This window comes from Chenopodium album, chromosome 4 (genome assembly GCF_948465745.1).
Source record: "Chenopodium album chromosome 4, dcCheAlbu1.1, whole genome shotgun sequence".
Taxonomy (NCBI): Eukaryota; Viridiplantae; Streptophyta; class Magnoliopsida; order Caryophyllales; family Amaranthaceae; genus Chenopodium; species Chenopodium album.
In genome coordinates, this window is record NC_137837.1 from 27,595,550 (window position 1) to 27,615,997 (window position 20,448).

General features: G+C 40.8%; 1 protein-coding gene across 1 annotated transcript in view; it reads right to left on the reverse strand.

Annotated features, from left to right (window-relative positions):
- LOC145626888 (phosphopantothenoylcysteine decarboxylase HAL3b-like) overlaps nt 1-20,448 on the reverse strand; it is a 51,020-nt gene that overhangs the window by 14,606 nt on the left and 15,966 nt on the right. The window lies entirely within an intron of this gene.

A 20,448-nucleotide genomic window follows, 5' to 3' on the forward strand; every position in this document is an offset into this window, starting at 1 on the left:
TCAAATACAAAATTCCGCATTCGCAAGATCTAGAAACACCTAGCCATATTCGAAGTTGCCTTCGCCCTAGACGTGAAAGGTTTAATTTATGAGGGTTTGGTCCCAAATCTCTCTTTCAATTATTTAATTTAATTGTTTTGATTATTATTTTCCTTGAAGTTACTAACGTGTGTATTTTGTTATTAGAAAGAGGTACGAGGCATCCAAGTAAGTACTTTAATGGTTTAATTGATTTTATGATGTAGATATCATGTTTAGATTGTTATTATGATATTCCTAGTATCATGTCTAGGGTATTTTTAATATTAAATATGATTGTTATGATGCTTCCTATGTTCTTCCTAATAATAATTCATGTTAATATCATGTTAGGGCTAAAGATTTGATTTTTATTGTTTAGTGACATGCTAGGGTTTGTTGTTAATCTTGTTAGTATCATGCCTAGGATCTTGCTATGCTTTAACATGATTATTTTTATTATCATGATATTACTATTATGTTGCTTGGTATATTTTTTATTGTTATTGCTTGATCACCTTTTATTGCATGTTAAAGGGAATTTGTACTTGCAATCACGCTTAATAAGATAATTAATAATCTTGTTAGGTTAATTGTGATTGTAATTTAAGTGATCGCCAATAATAGATTTATTTGTGCATTAAATTCAACCAACATAGATTAAACAGGTTTAGGGTTAATCCTATTGATTGTATGTTAGCCAGAAAGCGCACATGAATACGAGCAGAATAAAGTAGAGGCCTATTATTAGGGCAGGTTCAATCTCTTTTAGGTTGGATTTGTACCATCATCCCCGAACCCTCATTTGGTTCATGACCTTATGGAGTTGACGATCTCTTGGATCGTTAAGGGGTGTAACCTTCACCTCGTGAACGGTTTACAAGTTCCATAAAAACTTGTTGGCGACTCTTTTGCTCTATCTTCTTCCCTTTTGGACGCCACCGTACTTTAGTGTATGATCACAGTGGGGTTCAAGCTAGTGGGATTTTTAAGGCTTGAAATTATTCCCTACAATTTTTGGCGACTCTACTGGGGAGGATTTCTATTTTAATTCCTGAATTTGTTTCGGCAATGATTTAGAATGAGTGGATGAGACTCGAAAAGTTCTAAGTATTTCATGTGCGTAATTTTGATTAACATTATTGTCATATACATAAAAAGGTTCTCATTGGAAAGACCATCCGTAATGAGTAAAAACATAGGATTTTTACACGTAGGAAATTTGAGAAATGTCTTTCACAACTAGGACTGAAATAACACCACGCGAAACTGGATGATTTTATTGAGCACAAAAAGCTGCTGAGGCATGTGGGAAGTAGAGTTAGGGGCAAGAGCTTGGCGCCAAACTTTTAGCCGTAGCGCCAGACGCCAGTATTGGCGCCAGGCGCTACAGTTAAAAGTTGGCGCCAGTCTCTGTTTATTGGCGCCAATTTCCCCCAATACCGAGCCAGAAATATGCGTTCTAATTTTAACCGGTTTTTCGTATTGTTTGCTCGATCCTGCTTCCTGATTGAATTTTTTCTCATTTTTCTGAAACCCATATGTGTTCTACAAATGGACATAACCCTCCGGGAATTCATGCTCTATCTACCTGATTGAACGCTCCTGGCAACAAAGGGTACATCTGAGAGGTTGAATTCACCAAACCATGGAAGTGAGTTTTTTCTAAAAAACTCGCGGTGTTCTATCCACACGCGTTAACCCTTCACGGTTAGGCTTCTACGCGGTGCATCTGGACAATTAACCGTGGACCCTATTTGACTAAACCATATCCCGAACTTTAGAGAACTAGAGCCATGGTTAGGTTGCGAACTCATTGCATCATATTGTGCCTACTTGACTTATTGTGCATTATTTGTTGTGCATATATATTCCATGCTCCTCCTAACCGTTTGTTGATTTGTGTTGAGATTATAATTAATGTCTTAAAGAACTTTTCCTAATTAATTAATTAATTAATTAATTCGAGTCAATAAAGTTTTTTTCTTTTTTTAATCGGAATTGACCTAGTACGACTTTAGGCATACCCCAGTTGACTAATAATATCGAAAACAGTCCCAGACCGAGGCTCCAATATTGGTGCCAAAATCTGGGCTGTAGCGCCACTGTATGGTGTGTAGCGCCAGACATTTACTAAAAAGTCTGGCGCCAACCACCATATTGTGACGCCAGTCCTGTCGCTTGGTCGACAGTTCGGATTATTTGTCGAGTCATCACCTAATGTCTAATTAATCAGTTCCCTGTTTAATTCGGTTAATTTTGCTGGCAATAATGCTTAATTGAATTAATATTCGAGTTTAGGCACTAAGTCCCATGGTCTTACACAAGAGTCCAAGCATGTCACTTACACTCAATACACTCACCAAAACACATGTCTTGACCATGATTAAGGGAGTCTTGTGTGCGCGCGTCATTTTTCGTTATTTTTTTAGGGGGGTAATTCGGATACTAATCCTCCAATAAATAATAATACTTAAGTTCCCTAAACACATGTACATTATTGCTCCCTAAAAATATACATTATTGCTCCCTAAAAATATGCATACTTCTTACATACCCTTTTTTTTCTTTTTTAAAATAAAAACCATAAAGTCAAATTGATTCGAGTCAAGTAATTAAAACGCAAACTGGCTTAATTTACAGCGCGTGGTCAAGAAAGGAAGGACGATTAATCAAAGATAACCTCTTCGTACAAGTCCAACTTTTCGACAAACCTATAGCTCGCAAGAGAAAAGCAAGAGTTATAATGGCAACTCAGGAAGAAGTTAACGATCTCAAGAATCAACTGGCTACTGTAACTGAGACACTAAATCTTCTCGCACTTAAGATCGAGGATCCCGCGAAGCAACAACAAATGGACCTCATGCAAGAAAGCCTAAGCAAGTTGTCCAGCAACTACAAGTTTCAAGAATTCACATCCCAAGGGGTCTCGGTGGATAAGGATCTTCTTCCGCAGAAGTTCAGTGCCAACGACATCCCAAAGTTTAGGGCAATCGACAACCCCTACTTTCATCTAAGGGAATTTGAAACAATAATGAGTATCAAGGGTATCGATAAGAAGGTCTTCCCTTCTCTGTTCTCGCTATCTCTCGAGACCGTTTGCCAACAATGGTTCTTTTCTCTTGAAAAAGAAAAGACCTCTACCTGGGAATCCATAGCAAACGCTTTCGTCGATAGGTACAAGTGTAACGTTCAAGTCGAAACTAACCATAGAGAACTTGAAATCCTCAAACAGAAGGAGAATGAGGGCTTCACATCTTTCTTTAACAAGTGGAGAGAAACCTTGGCTAAAATGATTGAGGTACCAAGTGAAAAAGAGTTCGTGAGACTGTTCATTAAAAATCTCCAAGAAAAATATTCAAAACATCTTAAATATCAAAATAACCTTCATACCTTTAAGGCTGTTTATGATATTGGGATTAATATTGAAGATGACTTAGCTAAATCTAAAGCTGCCAACAATAACTCCAACAGTGGCTGGAAAGGAAAGAAGAACGACAATCCTTCTTCTTCCAAAACCGCCCACTCAAATAATGTTAACACCTTTAATCTAGGAGAAGTCCTCGCCATGAACAATCAAGGACAAAAGAAACCGTTTAGGAGAAACTTCACTCTTATTTGCATGAGTTATGACACCGCGTTTGATCGACTAAATGCAAAAGGTCTTATAACTCCCATTGGACCATTTGGAGATCCACCAGTCGAGAAGAGGTCGCCTAATTGGAACCCCAATGCACATTGCAAATATCATCAAGGTAGGGGCCATTCTACTGAAAGCTGTTGGAAGCTTAAGGAAGCTATCCAAGACCTAATTGACAGTAACAAGCTGTCGTTGCCCCCTGCCAGTAAGAAACCGAGTATTGACAATGCACCTCTAGCTCACACATTGGCTATCTCCGATGAAGAAAGCGAAGTTGACACCTCATCTCTCATTAAGCCTTTTAAAGAAACCAACATCGAAGAGGAAGAAGAAGAGACCTTTTTCGATGTCAAAGATAATCTTCTAGAACCAGCAAATGAGGTAGAGATACGAATACTCACACTGTATCTGAGGGAGACATCGCAACTGTTACATGAAACTCTCAAAATTTTGAATGAACTTCGCAAGGAATATGATGAAGAACCTAAGAGAGAATTCACACCAGTAAAAACGACTTATGAGGCAAAACACTTTCCCTTACAAGTCACCGAAAGACCCAAGAAGAGCAATAAAGTTTATACTCCAATTGGGATCCCGTATACACAAATGTTTGAAATGCTCTCCGAGAATGGCAAGGTCAAACCTCTCGAACCGAGACCATTTGAATCATTAAAAAGGACAGATAGATATTACTGTCAATACCATCAGTCAGGAGGACACACTCTAGAAAACTGCTTCAAGTTCAAGGATTTGGTGCAGAAAATGATTGATAGAAAAGAGTTAGTCCGAGTTCAACAAGAAGAGGACATAAATGTTAATGGAGTATGGGACAGTGATGAAGAAGATGTCTATCTAAAAGACATAGTAGGACCTTCACCTTCTGTATCATACACCACGGACGACATTTGGGCTGAAGAGGATTCATCAATAGACGTACTCACAAGATCCGGGAGAATACAACCTCCCGTTTCAACACAACCTATGCCTAATGTACAACAAGTTCCCATACCTATCATCGAAGACAATGACATTATTAAACAATTCAAGAGGACAAAAGTTGAGATGAATGTATGGAAGCTTCTGGCAACATCTCGAGAACATAGGTTAGATGTGATGAATGCCTTGGATAAAATCGGGATAGATCTTGACACCACTCCTGAGGGACTAGCTAACTTCCTCACGAGTGATCTCCCTAGTCCAATTAATCTAATCACCTTCTCTGATAAAGATTTACCCCCGGAAGGTGACAAACACTACAAGGCATTAAACCTCACGGTAGTCTGCAAAAGAATGAACGTTCCCATGACTCTTGTAGACAATGGATCGGCTATTAATGTCTGTCCACTTAGGACTGCAAGGATGCTTGGCATAAAGGATGAGGATTTAACTCCGTCCACACAAGGAATAAGAGCTTACGATAATACTCGACGTCAAGCTCTCGGCAAAATAACCCTAAATGTGACGGCAGGAGCAATAGAACATGCTACTACTTTTCAAGTGGTAGACATCAAAGCCTCATTCAATCTGTTGTTAGGACGCCCTTGGCTCCATGACCTAAAGGCCGTCCCTTCATCTCTTCACCAACAAGTGAAAGCCATAGTTGGAGGAATCCCCATCACCATTGATGCTTCGCCAATGAGGATCAAATCAATAGAGAATCCAATCATCAACGTGGAGCACGAAAAAGATGATGAAGACCTATGGGGCTTTAACGAAGAAGTCTCCTTAATCCAAGAGGATGAAAGGACATCTCTTTGCCACGACCCCCATTCCAACATGATTATCAACACTATGCTAAAGAAACAAGGACACTTCCCTGGGATGACCTTAGGAAAGAAGAAGGGGATAGCAAAATCGATAGAGTCACCTGGCCTCCCTAAGCTAGATACTTTCGGACTTGGTTTCAAACCGACTCGGAAAGATCTCAAGCGAGCCCAGGATAAATTGAAAGCACGTAGGGACGCTCGTATTCAAAAGAAAGCAATTCCAATGGATCAGTACCCCCTTACGCTTAATGGTCAGTTTATAAAAGAAGGAGAGGACTATCCATGCCATGAATTTCCCGAACCATTTGTTGTAAATGGCATACGACCACCAGGATTCGAGATTTTCTTGGATTGCTACTTCATTGACGAAATCCCAACTCCCGTCCATAAGGAGAAAGCACCTCCATGCTTTGACTTTAATGTCATGGGATTACTGTTTGGGCGAGAAAAGAATGAGTTAGTTTATGAAGAAGATAACTCTTCACTCATTCAAACGGTCCTACAAAGTGAAAACTTCGACCCCTCAAAGCTAATTACTCCAGCCGAAGGATTATTGCAAGGGTGGCGCAAGACTATCAAGGTGATTACTCCGAGTGGAAGGAAGATATCAATCACGACAGGACAAGGGCCGATGTTTGAAGAATCGTCAGAGTCAGAGTCTGAGTCAGAGTCTTCCCCTTTAGAACCTTCTAAGTCTTTAGCTATAACGCCTCCCCTTCCTTTTTCCTCTCCTAGGATAGTTAGTGATCCAGTCCCTGAGGACATATCACTCTTTGATGTAATGATCTCAGAGTATAATAATATCGCTCATTCTCCTTACTTCTCGTGTTCTTCCCTAACCCAAGATGACGAACATTGCTTAGCTAACGATGAAAAAGATAAAGAATTTATTAAAGCAATGGAAACACTTGAAAAGAAAACACCAGTAATTGAAGAGACTGAAACTATTGACATCTCAAATGATTCAACTCATAAAAGAGAAGTTAAAATCGGACTAACATTGAATAAACAAGAAAGAACCGATTTAATTAACTTGCTTAAAGAATTTATCGATGTATTTGCTTGGTCATATGAAGATATGCCAGGCATTAACAGAGAAATAGCTCAACACACTATAATTCAAGGAATGAAACCTGTAAAACAAAAGTTGCGTCGAATGAAACCCGAAGTAGCACTTAAAATAAAAGAAGAAGTTCAAAAACAAATAACTGCAGGTTTCATCAAGGTATCCAAATACCCCGAATGGGTCGCCAACGTCGTCCCAGTTCCAAAGAAAGACGGAAGGGTAAGGATGTGTGTCGACTATCGAGATCTAAATAAGGCAAGTCCAAAGGACGACTTCCCTTTGCCACACATCGATATTCTGGTAGACAACACAGCAAATCACGCGCTTCTCTCATTCATGGACGGATACGCAGGGTACAATCAGATTCTCATGGCGGAAGAAGACATGGAGAAGACAACTTTTATCACACCATGGGGCACTTACTGTTACACGGTAATGCCATTTGGGTTGAAAAACGCAGGTGCTACTTACCAACGTGCAGCAACTGCCTTGCTCCATGACATGATGCACAAAGAAGTTGAAGTATATGTCGACGACATGATTGTGAAATCAAAGGACCGTCCAGGTCATCAAGTAGCCTTAAGGAAATTTTTCGAAAGGCTAAGAAAATACAATATGAGGTTAAATCCATCAAAATGTGCTTTTGGAGTCACCACAGGCAAGCTCTTGGGGTACGTCATAAGCTCTAGAGGAATAGAGATAGATCCAACCAAGATTAAAGCAATCATGTCGATGCCACCGCCCAAGACCGAGAAACAGATTCGAGGATTCATTGGCCGGTTGCAATACATAAGTAGGTTCATATCAAAACTAACAACGATATGTGAACCAATCTTCAAAAAGCTCAAGAAGAACGTACCAGTAATATGGGATGATGAGTGTCAAAAAGCCTTTGACCGGATCAAAGCCTATCTCGCAAATCCTCCCGTATTAGCGCCAGCACTTCCCAGAATACCTCTTAGGTTATATTTGACGATTACCAAGGAGACAATGGGAGCCATGCTAGCACAAGAGGTAGAAAACAAAGAGAATGCAATCTATTACTTAAGTAAGAAGATGCTCGAATATGAAACACACTATACACCACTTGAGAAATTGTGCCTCGCTTTGGTGTGGGCCACAACTAAGTTGAGACATTACATGTTGGTGCATACCGTTTTCGTGGTATCTCGATTAGATCCACTCAAATACTTGTTCGAGAAATCAACGCTCAATGGACGTATTTCAAGATGGATAGTCAACTTAGCCCAGTTCGATGTGCGGTTTATGCCACAAAAAGCCATTAAAGGATCTGTGGTGTCAAACTTTCTGGCAGATTTTCCAATAGAAGACTCGACACCAATACAGGACAATGAATTTCCAGATGAAGATTTGATGGTCACCGAAGATGATACTTGGACCTTGTATTTTCGACGGAGCCTCAAACCAAAAGGGATGTGGTGTCGGAGTGCTACTAGTATCACCTAAAGAAGAACACGTCCCAATCTCAATAAAGCTTGATTTCGACGTTACCAACAATGCTGCTGAATATGAAGCGTGTGTGGTAGGCCTTGAAACAGCCCTGGCATTGGGAGTAAAGAAATTAAGGATATTCGGAGATTCCTCTCTAATCATTAATCAAATATCTAAAAGGTGGAAAGTAAGGAGCGAAAGCCTAGCCCCTTACCAAACTTAACTAGAAACTCTTACCGATCAGTTAGAGAAGGTAGAATACACATATCTACCTAGAGAAGAAAACCAATTTGCTGATGCCTTGGCAAGATTAGCCTCAATGGTTAGGATTCCCACGGATATCGAGCAAATGCCCCTAACTATCGAAAAAAGACACAAACCGGCATATATACAAGCTATAGAAGACGACGACCCAGTCCAAGATGAAGATGAAGAACAAGAAAAAGAACCATGGTACACAGACATTCTCAACTATGTCACCAAGGGAGAATACCCTCCTCATGCTAACAAAAGAGCAAAACGAGCCTTGAGACTTTTAGCTTCTCAATATGTACTCATAGACAACGAGCTACATAAAAGGGTACCTAAAGGTCGAGCTCTCCTATGTGTAGGGAAGGTGGATGCACAAAGAATAATGAGAATAGTCCACGAAGGAATCTGTGGAACTCATATAAATGGCAAAATGTTAGTCTAGAAAATAATGCGAGAAGGGTATTATTGGACTACCATGAATAGGGACTGCCATCAATATGTGAAAAGATGCCCTAAGTGTCAAATTTACGCCAATTTACAGCACGTTCCTCCATCTTTGCTCTACACCTACACATCACCATGGCCATTCTCTACATGGGGAATTGACATAATTGGCAAGATCACTCCTCCAGGGACAGGAGGCCACGAATTTATTCTAGTAGCAATTGATTACTTTACAAAGTGGGTTGAAGCGCAATCATACGCTAAACTCACTGCAAAACATGTAGCGCTCTTTATCGAGAGAAATATCATTTGTCGATATGGGGTCCCACATGAAATGATAAGTGACAATGGAACTCACTTTCAAGCCGAATGTGAAGATTTGCTACATAAATATGGTATCCAACATCATCATTCGTCCCCTTATAGACCTCAAGCAAACGGAGCAGTCGAGGCAGCTAATAAGAATTTAAAGACTATCATCGAGAAAATGACAGAAAATTATAAGGATTGGCCTGACAAGCTTTACTTTGCATTGTGGGGTTATCGCACGTCAATCCGTACGTCAACAAGAAATACACCATTTTCTTTGGTATATGGAATGGATGTCGTACAACCTATCGAACTAGAAATACCATCTCTACGTATTGCGCTAGAGAGTAAACTCGATGAAGTCGAATGGACTAGGGCACGATATGAAGAATTGATCCTACTCGACGAAAAACGACTAGAAGCTCTACATCACACTCAGTGCTATCAAACTCGTATGGCTAGACATTTTAATAAGAAGGTCAAGACAAGAAATATCAAAGTAGGAGATTTGGTATTAAAAGTGCTAAGGAAAAATGTTTTAGATCTAAGGGGAAAGTTTAGACCTAATTGGTCTGGCCCCTACATTGTCAAAACAATCCTGTCAGGTGGTGCAGCAAAATTAACTGACATGGATGGCAATGAATTCTCAAACATGACCAATCTTGACCAACTTAAAAAATACTACCCATAATCACTCGAGTAGGACACTCAAGAGAGCTACGTTCGGCCTGATTCCTTAGGAAAGGATACGTAGGCAACCCATTACGGGTGCGGCCACTTTATTTTTCGACATCTCCGCGTTCCAGAATCAACAAAAAGTCAACAAAAGTCGGAAAAGCAACTGGCATCACAGAACAAAGTCTGGCGCCAGCCAAAAGCCATTAGCGCCAGATGATGGAATTGGCGCCTGGCGCCAGACCTCAATAGCTGCTATTACTGACGCCAATTCAGTCATAAAATCTGGGCGAATTTCGGTGTTTTTTTTTTTCGGAAAATTTTCGACTTCCGTACTCGAAGAATTTCTGGAAAATTAATTTCTTTTCGGTTTTTCATTGCTTTAATAAAATAAATTTAAAGTAATAATTTAATTGAAAGCTGAAATTTCATTAATGAAATAAATTTGCATTGTTAATGGAATTTAAATAAGGCTGAAATAAATTAACTTTAAATAAAAATTAAGAATCTAATAAATCTAAAGCTAAGCAATGTTCTAGTCTTTCTTCTCCTTCTTTGCTCTTTTCCAATTCTTTTCCGCCTCCTCCTCTTCATCCATTACTTTAGCCAATAGGCATCCTTTAGAGGACCTACATTCAATTTTCGAATAGATTGTTTCTCCCTCAGCTAGCACTCCATGCTTCTTTTCCACCCAAACCTTCTTGTCTGTAGCTTTCCTTTTCCCCTTGTTTTTAGTAGTATTCTTCTTCTTAGGCATTGTAGGTGTCTTGAACTCAATTCTTACACCTAAGCGTTCCTTGGCCGGTGTCACCCTGTCACCTAGACGATTCTTCACATCGGTTCTACCCTGATCAATTGAAGACTTCTTCAGCAACCACTTCTTTACATCATTAGGTAAAGAAGGGGGAACCTTTTGGGTAATCACTTCCCATAAAGGTCTAGCGCTCCAGTAAGTGTCAAATTTATCTACTTCTTGAGATATGGGATACTCATAGGGAGGACGAAGATCCCCGGAAGGAATATTTTGAAGCAAGCCATATTGTCTCTTTACTCTGCAGGGATAATAATATGTCACGCGAGACAAGCTTGGAAGACGGCAGAAAGGTTGCTTGTTGATACCAACCTTCCTTTTTATTTTCCACCATGGGATGGCCCACTTGATAGCGAAATCACGTGATTCAAAGACTTTCTTCCACCCATGGCGCCCAAATTTAGGGATGCGCTTCTTTCTTCTCACAAAGCAAGTGGGCGTATAATTTTCAATGTCGTCCGGAGGGCTAATTAATCCTAGCCTCTCCATTAACCACATCTGTAAAAAAAAAAAAAAAAAAAGAAAAAAAAAAATTCCAATGCAAATAAATTAATATTACAATACAAAAATATATTTTTTGATTTCTGTAATTAAAAATATTATTTTTCTACCTGTAATAAAATTAGAGAACCGCGAAGAGGTGCTTTTGGGTCCCTTTTCAATTCATCTAGACTAATCATAGTCTCTCCAACTATAAATGGCATTGGATTTCTCCCTGATTCAATTTGTTCTAGCACAGTGGTTATAATTGATTGACCATCGTTAATTTTACCACTACTAAGACAATATTGATTAAGCATGCAGAATAAAAACGCCCTTCTTCTATATATGTGAAAAGATTCAGAAAGCGGTTTATCAAAATAATAGCGTGCGGATTCTTTTAAGTTCACTACATTGCCATCTACTATTTTTGATAAATCCCTTTCCTTCAAGTTAAAGAAGCGCTCAAAATCCTTATAGTAATATGCATCTACTCTAGGGATTACTACCAGGTCTATTGCAGGGAAGCCTAAAATAGCACCAAATTCCTCTGGCAAAGGGCTAATTTCATCATACCCTATTCTAAAACAATGTGTATCAATGTTCCAACATTCTAAAGTGGTATGTATGAAGTCTATGTCTAGATCTACCCCTTTAATGCCATATATTCCCCCCAAGTGAAATAAATCCAATTCTTTTCTTTCTCTAGCATTAAGAGATCGACACCATTCATGAGAATATTGGGTGAAGGTTTTAGTGGCTAAAGACATGATTATTCTTTTTTCTAAAGAAAAGAATAATTTTTTTTTTCGCCGGAATTATGTGAAGAATCGGCTGAGCAGGGGGCTATTTATGCACAAATTACGAGGAATTTCAAATCTGAATGAAATACGGAGTCAGCGTCAATTGGCGTCACATACCTGAAATTGGCGTCACCCATCTGTTTTTGGCGCCACACGCTAGGTGTAGCGCCTGGCGCCACGCACCACAGGCTGGCGCCAGCTGGCGCCAAGTCAGCATAACGGCCGCGCGTGCTCAGTTTGCGTTTTTGATATTATATCGGAGTCGGTTAATGACTTTATGGCCCCGTTTTTATTTTTCTAAATATTTTTCTATTTATTAATTAAATATAGAAGTTATTTTTAGTTAATTTTTATTTTTATTTCCTTTTTTTTGAATTAATTTTCAAAAATCAGCTTTTTTTCTCCGTTTTATTTTCTCCTTTTTTTTATTTTTTCTTTTTTGGGGGAGAGAGTCGGATAATACCCTCCATCAATAATAAAAATGACGGAATTTTTGCGCAAAATTGTTATCACATTTGCACACACTAACATACACTAACATAATAACATAAAGTACAAAGTGTCTAAATAACAAGTCAAAGGCAAAGTTCTATAAAAAGTCAAAATAAAATGCATATACAGAAATGAACTACGGCGCCGGAGGACGTAGGCCCATCATGCCATAAAATTGCGCCGTCCGAGAAGTCACCTCTCCGCCAGCTCCGACCTCAGCACCAGCTCCAGTCTCCGTAGGAGGAGGGAAACTCAAAACAGGACCGCTCCAGCCAAAGTCAACTTGAGGCTGAGATCGCGGAGGCTGCTGCGATGACGAGCCAACCTCGTACATCCCACCACCTCTGAAAGCCGAGGTAGCCTCTCCTACCGGTGCAGTAGGAGCACCCTCAGAAGAAGACCCTGAGCCCTCAGCAACGTCGACTCGAGCAGCCTCGGAACGACCACCTCTACCTCCTGACGAAGTACGACGACGTCTCGAGCTAGACCTCGCCGGATCTCTCCGACCCTCAAGCCTCGTACGGGTGTGAGAAGCAATCGGCTGACCCTGCAAAAAGGATTAAATCAGAAGCAAGGTAAAAAAACTGAAGCATAATGCAAAAATAATAAGTTACCTCTCGGACAGTGTCGTCTCGACGACAGGTAGCCGCATTCCTCATCCGAACGAATTGGCTCCGGAAGGCATCTATGCATCGTGCCATAGCTGAAACCACCTCGCGTGAGAACTGTCAAGGAAAGTTAAGTCAGTAAAAATGCATGATAACTGAACACAAGATTCTGAATTAGAGCTAGGCTTACCCTGGTCTGGTGACGAGGAATCGACCGCTCCACAAAGCGCTCGCCCTTAGAAGCCGGAGAAATCATCTCCTTGATCGGCCCGTACATCCCCTGGTAGTGGATGGACATACGGGGTGGCACAAACTCAGTGGGACCATCCTGATAAAACAGAAAAGAAATCAGCAAGGTATTACTTGGGGGGCTACTCAGCGAAAAACAAAAAAGTTAAGGATCTTACCCTCACATCCTCGACCGGCACAGGGGCTGGAGCTAACAAAAGAAGTAGCTCCTCAGCATAACTCCGTCCGAAGATCACATGCGACCGCCAGAGGGAACCAGACTCCTCAGCCATGCTCGACAACTCTATCTCGTCGAACATGTGACGTGGTGGAGGAGTAGGAACAACAAAAACATCGGAAGAGTGCTGTCTAGCCACTCTCTCTCCTAAGTACACAACCGCTCCGTAGGTCCCCAGAAAGTAGCGGCGCTCAGCAGAGTACTGTGCGGCTAATCCAGGGACTGTCCAACCACCCCATGGTCGGTATACTACCTTAAGTCCCTATAAGAATACCGATCAGGTAAGAACATGTCTAAAACGTCACAGAAGCGCAAGATAAACACTAAAAGTCATACCGAGATGATCCGACTCCGGACACGTGCAGTAGACAGGTCCACATGGTGGCCGCCCCAAGAGGCGCTCACCGGATACCCCCTCGGCGATGGTCTCGCCGGCGCAATGGAAGGAAAGTACTTATAGAACCAGATCTACAAAAAAGCTAAAGCATGAGTAAATGCTGCCTAACATATAGGGCTAAACTTTATAGGGAATAATGTTTACCTCTACGACTTTCCAGAAAGCAGACAAAGCAACGTTCGTCCTAAAGGACCGATGGCGACACGAGTCCCTCAGTGCGCGAACGAAGTCAGTATAGGCCAAGCTGGCCCAGTCATAAGTCCCGATCCGCTGGAGATCGCGAACAGCAGGGAGGTAGTAAAGCAACGCCCTACTACCCCTGTCAGGGGAGAATGTCCCTGACAATAACATCAGCACAAAGATGCGCACCCGCTGCTCTCGGGTGGTCGCATCGTCATCAAGAGCCGCTGCCAGCGTTGAGCGGCGAATCCCCCTAGCACTGAACTGAGTCGTCTCGACCTCAGCTCGGGCCCGAACAGCAATCGTCCCCAACAGTTCCTTGACCTCTGGAGAAAAGACGTCGATACCGCCGTCAAATGGCAGCGGCACAGAAGTGAACTCCAGTCCTGTGATGAGACTGAAGTCTGTAGGAGTGACCATCATCTCGCCCCATGGAAAATGAAAAGTGTTGGTGGTGTCCCAGAAGAACTCCACCAGAGCGCGTACTACGTGGTGACCCCCGCTGGAGGCAACCATAGCCTCGGAGGTCTCGAACAAGGCAACTAGTCCGCAAGATTCCCATAGGAGTCTCGTCTCTCGGTCTCTGGCGATGTGTATCCTATACAAATCGCCTAGACCATCACAGCCAGAGCCATGATGTCGTGTCCTCCCAGGCTCGCTTCCCCGTCTCACCCTCTTGGAAATATGGTGGACAGGGGCAAAGAACAAGGTCTGCTCATCCCAATCTGGGAACCGACCAAGTGAATTGTACGGTGTAATGTCGTCCTCCACGGGCTCATGCTCCCGTCTAGTGTTTCGGGACCGTGAACCTGAGCCTCTTTGTCTAGCCATGCTACATTGTGCAAAATCATCATAAATTAAGGTTCTATAGTATCTAAAGGTTCGCCTAGCCGCATGATACTATGTTCACAAAAACAGAGTACGTAGTACTAAAACAGAGCACAAATTCAAATTGAGCATGACATCATTTTTTCAAGCAATCAAACAATTTCTTGCAACACTATAGTGATTATTGTGACAAATTGAACAAGAATTGCTAGCAAAAACATCAAGAACGGGTCACATTGTTTTTCACGACCTTAAGAGGTCTAACAATGGCGGATTGCTCATTCCTTCACCAAATTGAGTCAAACAAGTCTCAAATTACTCCCAAGGCAATATACAAACGTAAACAAGCAATTTCATGGCATAAAACTTGATAAACAAAGCAAATTGAGCATTATAAGTTTCGAATTTTCATGAAATTCGTGAATGAACATGCCAAGAATTCATAAAAACCGGTGTGAGTTGGAGGAAAACTTACATAGATCGGGAATATGGATGAGAAGAGCTTTGATTTGCAACAAATTTGAGTTAATTCGGTTGAGAAACGAATGAGCAACGATCAATTGAAGTTTTCGGACTTCTCTCGGGCTGTTTCGCGACGAACAGAGCAAGAAATAAAACGGAAAACTGATTTTAAAGAAGAATCCGTGCTGGCGCCAGTCCCTAGGCATTGGCGTCACATTCTGTGCTTGGCTCCAGACGCCAATGCCAGCGCCTGGCGCTAATTCCATATGTTTGGCGCTGATTGATTTTCAGCGACGCCAAAGCAACCAGCCACCTATTGAGGTTGTGCTAGCCTTCTGCGATATATTTTGGGTTCCTTGGTACGCCAGTTAGCCCCTCTAAGCAATTTGACATGATTAAGTAATCGGCTTGATTATGTAAAGTGATCGACCTGATGAAAAGATCGTCTCACTTAGCTTAAAGCGCCTAAGCATTGGCTCAAGAGCAAAAAGCACCGACATATAGGTTCAAGAGCATAGGGCACCGACATACAGGTCCAAGAGCAAAGAGCGCCGACGTACAAGCATAGCAAAAGCAAAGTTCAGGCAAACTTTTAAGGATCGACAGGCGTGGATCTTCGGTATTTTCCTTTGGAAAATTATCGCATCAAATGAGGATGACTTCAAGAGAAGATGTCTTCGACCTCATTCCCTAGCTTGCGGAAAGTTGTCACAAACAACTGAAGGTAATTTCAGGGCGAAATTGTCTTCGATCATAGTTCCTAAGGCATGGAAGATGATCGTAATGCGAATGAGAATTATTTCAAGAGAAATAATTTTCGATGATATTCCCTTGGACGTGGAATATTATCACAGCGGAGAAGGTAGTTTCAGGCGAAGCAATCTTCTAATTGGAAGCAGTTACAAGGCGTAGCGGTTTTCAGGCGGGATGGCATTCTCTAGCTTGCAGGAGGTCGTCAAAACAACAGCAGCAGCAATCAGTTACTTTCAGAGACGTGTGCTCGACGGTGCAAGATACGCGTTTCTTAACTCTTTTATCTGTTTAACTAATGCTAGTTTGCAGGTATCGGCGTTACAAGAGTGATTTAGGATCGCAGAACGTTCTGAATCATTCTCCGTCCCTATCGATACTTTGACTGAGTTTGGAGAAACGCAAGTTTCGATAAATTATCTTTTTTGGATGATTTTCTCTATAAATATCGTATCAAAAACTCCGTTTTATTCATCAATTACCAATAATCAACTCTCTTCATTCACGAAATTATTCATCAATGACCATTCATTAATTCTCTTCATTCATCAATTTTCAATAACATTAATTCTTTCGCATTCTTTCTAGCCTTTTCTCAAATACAAAATTCCGCATTCGCAAGATCTAGAAACACCTAGCCATATTCGAAGTTGCCTTCGCCCTAGACGTGAAAGGTTTAATTTCTGAGGGTTTGGTCCCAAATCTCTCTTTCAATTATTTAATTTAATTGTTTTGATTATTATTTTCCTTGAAGTTACTAACGTCTGTATTTTGTTATTAGAAAGAGGTATGAGGCATCCAAGTAAGTAATTTAATGGTTTAATTGATTTTATGATGTAGATATCATGTTTAGATTGTTATTATGATATTCCTAGTATCATGTCTAGGGTATTTTTAATATTAAATATGATTGTTATGATGCTTCCTATGTTCTTCCTAATATTAATTCATGTTAATATCATGTTAGGGCTAAAGATTTGATTTTTATTGTTTAGTGACATGCTAGGGTTTGTTGTTAATCTTGTTAGTATCATGCCTAGGATCTTGCTATGCTTTAACATGATTATTTTTATTATCATGATATTATTATTATGTTGCTTGGTATATTTTTTATTGTTATTGCTTGATCACCTTTTATTGCATGTTAAAGGGAATTTGTACTTGCAATCACGCTTAATAAGATAATTAATAATCTTGTTAGGTTAATTGTGATTATAATTCAAGTGATCGCCAATAATAGATTTATTTGTGCATTAAATTCAACCAACATAGATTAAACAGGTTTAGGGTTAATCCTATTGATTGTATGTTAGTCAGAAAGCGCACATGAATACGAGCAGAATAAAGTAGAGGCCTATTATTAGGGCAGGTTCAATCTCTTTTAGGTTGGATTTGTACCATCATCCCCGAACCCTCATTTGGTTCATGACCTTATGGAGTTGACGATCTCTTGGATCGTTAAGGGGTGTAACCTTCACCTCGTGAACGGTTTACAAGTTCCATAAAAACTTGTTGGCGACTCTTTTGCTCTATCTTCTTCCCTTTTGGACGCCACCGTACTTTAGTGTATGATCACAGTGGGGTTCAAGCTAGTGGGATTTTTAAGGCTTGAAATTATTCCCTACAGCTACACATCTCCGAAACATCCCATCTAAACACTTACGATACAAGTGAGGGTCATCCCAAAAGTACCGCTTGGCATCATGGTAGAACTTCTTGCGTTGTTGGTAAGTCAAATCTGGAGGATGTGAACCACCTACACAAAAATTATCACAGTCAGCATACCATGGAGATACAGTAGAAACAGAGAATAAATGATCATCGGGGAAAGAGTCATTTATAGGGCTATCTGAAGTAGACTGAAATCTCAATCGAGAAAGGTGATCCGCAACAACGTTCTCGGCACCCTTTTTATCTCGAATCTCTAAATCGAACTCTTGAAGGAGCAAAATCCATCGAATGAGCCTCGGTTTAGCCTCTTTCTTTGCTAGGAGATACTTCAGAGCGGCATGGTCAGTGTGGACAATTACTTTCAAACCAATGAGGTATGTTCGAAACTTGTCAAGAGCATACACAATAGCTAGGAGCTCTTTCTCAGTGGTGGCATAATTCATCTGAGCTTCATCCAAGGTTTTACTAGCATAGTAAAGGGCATGCAAAACCTTGTTCTTTCGTTGTCCAAGCACGGCTCCCACAGCATAGTCACTCGCATCACACATGATCTCGAATGGCAAATCCCAATCCGGAGGTTGTATGATAGGAGCAGTTATCAATGCCTCCTTAATCCTGTTAAAAGACTCCATACAAGCATCAGTAAACTCAAATGTGGCATCCTTAAGCAATAATTGAGTGAGGAGTTTCGCTATTTTCGAAAAATCTTTTATAAATCGGCAATAAAACCCTGCATGACCAAGAAAACTTCTCACTCCCTTGACATTCATGGGAGGGGGAAGTTTCTCAATCACCTCAATTTTTGCTTTGTCAACTTGGATGCCACGGTCAAAAATAAGATGACCAAGTACCACTCCTTCATTGACCATGAAGTGGCACTTTTCCCAATTCAAGACCAAATTGACATCTGTACAACGTTTAAGCACCTTAGAAAGATTATGCAAGCACATATCAAAGTCAGAACCATAAACACTGAAATCATCCATAAATACCTCCATGATGTTCTCAATGAAATCAGAGAAAATGGCCATCATACACCTTTGAAACGTCGCAGGGGCGTTACACAACCCCAATAGCATTCTGCGATAAGCAAATGTACCATAGGGGCATGTGAACGTTGTCTTCTCTTGATCTTTTAGATGAATGGGAATCTGAAAGAAACCTGAATATCCATCCAAATAACAGAAAAAACTATGTTTTGCTAATCTTTCAAGCATTTGATCTATAAAAGGTAAGGGGAAGTGATCTTTCAAGGTGGCTGTATTCAACCTGCGATAATCGATACACATACGCCAACCTGTGACAACACGAGTAGGAACTAGTTCATTCTTATTATTTTTAACAACAGTTGTCCCCCCTTTCTTAGGAACGACTTGTACCGGGCTCACCCACTTAGAATCTGAGATGGGGTAGATGATGCCCGCGTCAAGAAGTTTCATTACCTCTTTCTTTCCCACCTCTTGCATATTAGGATTCAATCGACGTTGTGGTTGGATGCAAGGGCGATGATTCTCTTCCAAATTGATTCTATGCATACAAAAATTAGGACTTATCCCTGTAAGATCGTCAATGATATACCCGATTGCCTTTTTATGCATGCGAAGCACAGTCAAAAGCTTAGAAACTTGGCTATCGTCGAGTTTAGCACTATCAATTACAGGGCATTCCTCATTATCATCAAGAAATGCATATTTAAGATGAGAAGGAAAAGGTTTTAACTCTACCTTTTTTACTTGTGACTCAGAAGTAGAACAAAAAGTTTCCATTACCTCAAACCCCTCAGTGTTAGGGGCATCCAAGTCACGAATCAAGGAGTCAATCTCTGCATCTCCTTCTCCTTTAGAGACCTCCAGGGTGAGAACAGCTTCTAATGGATCATTAGCTAACTCACGAGGCGTATCATCTCTCACAATCTCATCAAGCACATCAATCTTGCAACAAGTATTCTCAAGCATAGGCGACTTCATCGCATTGGTTAGATTAAAAGTCACTGTATCATCACCAACAGACAAAGTAAGGGACCCAGACTTGACATCAATAACAGTACCTGCAGTACACAAGAAAGGTCTACCTAAAGTGATCGGGATATTACTATCCTCCCCCATATCCAAAACTACAAAGTCAACAGGAATGAAAAATTTCCCAACCCGAACGGGGACATCCTCCAAAACACCTAAAGGGTATTTTATAGAACGATCCGCCATTTGTAAAGTGATCTGTGTGCATTTTAAAGCTCCCATATTCAACCTGTTACATACAGAAAGAGGCATAACAGACACACTAGCACCTAAGTCACATAAAGCTTTATCAATGAATAATGCACCTACATGACATGGGATGGAAAAACTACCAGGATCATTAAGCTTAGGCGGGGATTTATTTTGCAATATAGCACTACACTCTGCAGTTAGAGCAACTATTTCTACACCACAAAAGTCTTTCTTCTTAGTAATCATTTCCTTTAAAAACTTTGCATACATTGGAACTTGAGAGACCAAATCAGTAAAAGGAACAGTTACCTCAAGGTTCTTGACCATAGTCAAGAACTTACCAAATTGTTGATCTACCTTGTTCTTTTGCATCCGATGTGGGAATGGTAGCTTTGGCTCGATCGATGGAGGCTCGGAACCTTTCTTTTTCTCTTTCTCAACCTCACTTGTTTTAGCCTTCCCATCCTTAGAGGTGGGAACATCATCCAAGGCCTTCTCTACAACCTCACTCTTTTCCTTCTCAAGATTTGCATCATCAATAGGCATTTGGGGTCCTTCATAGCTAACACCACTACGAGTAGTGATAGCATTGGCGGTCTCCTTAGGGATAGGCTGTCCTGGTAAGTGGCCAGGTTGCCTTTGGATATTGGTACCTGCGACTTGCGCGA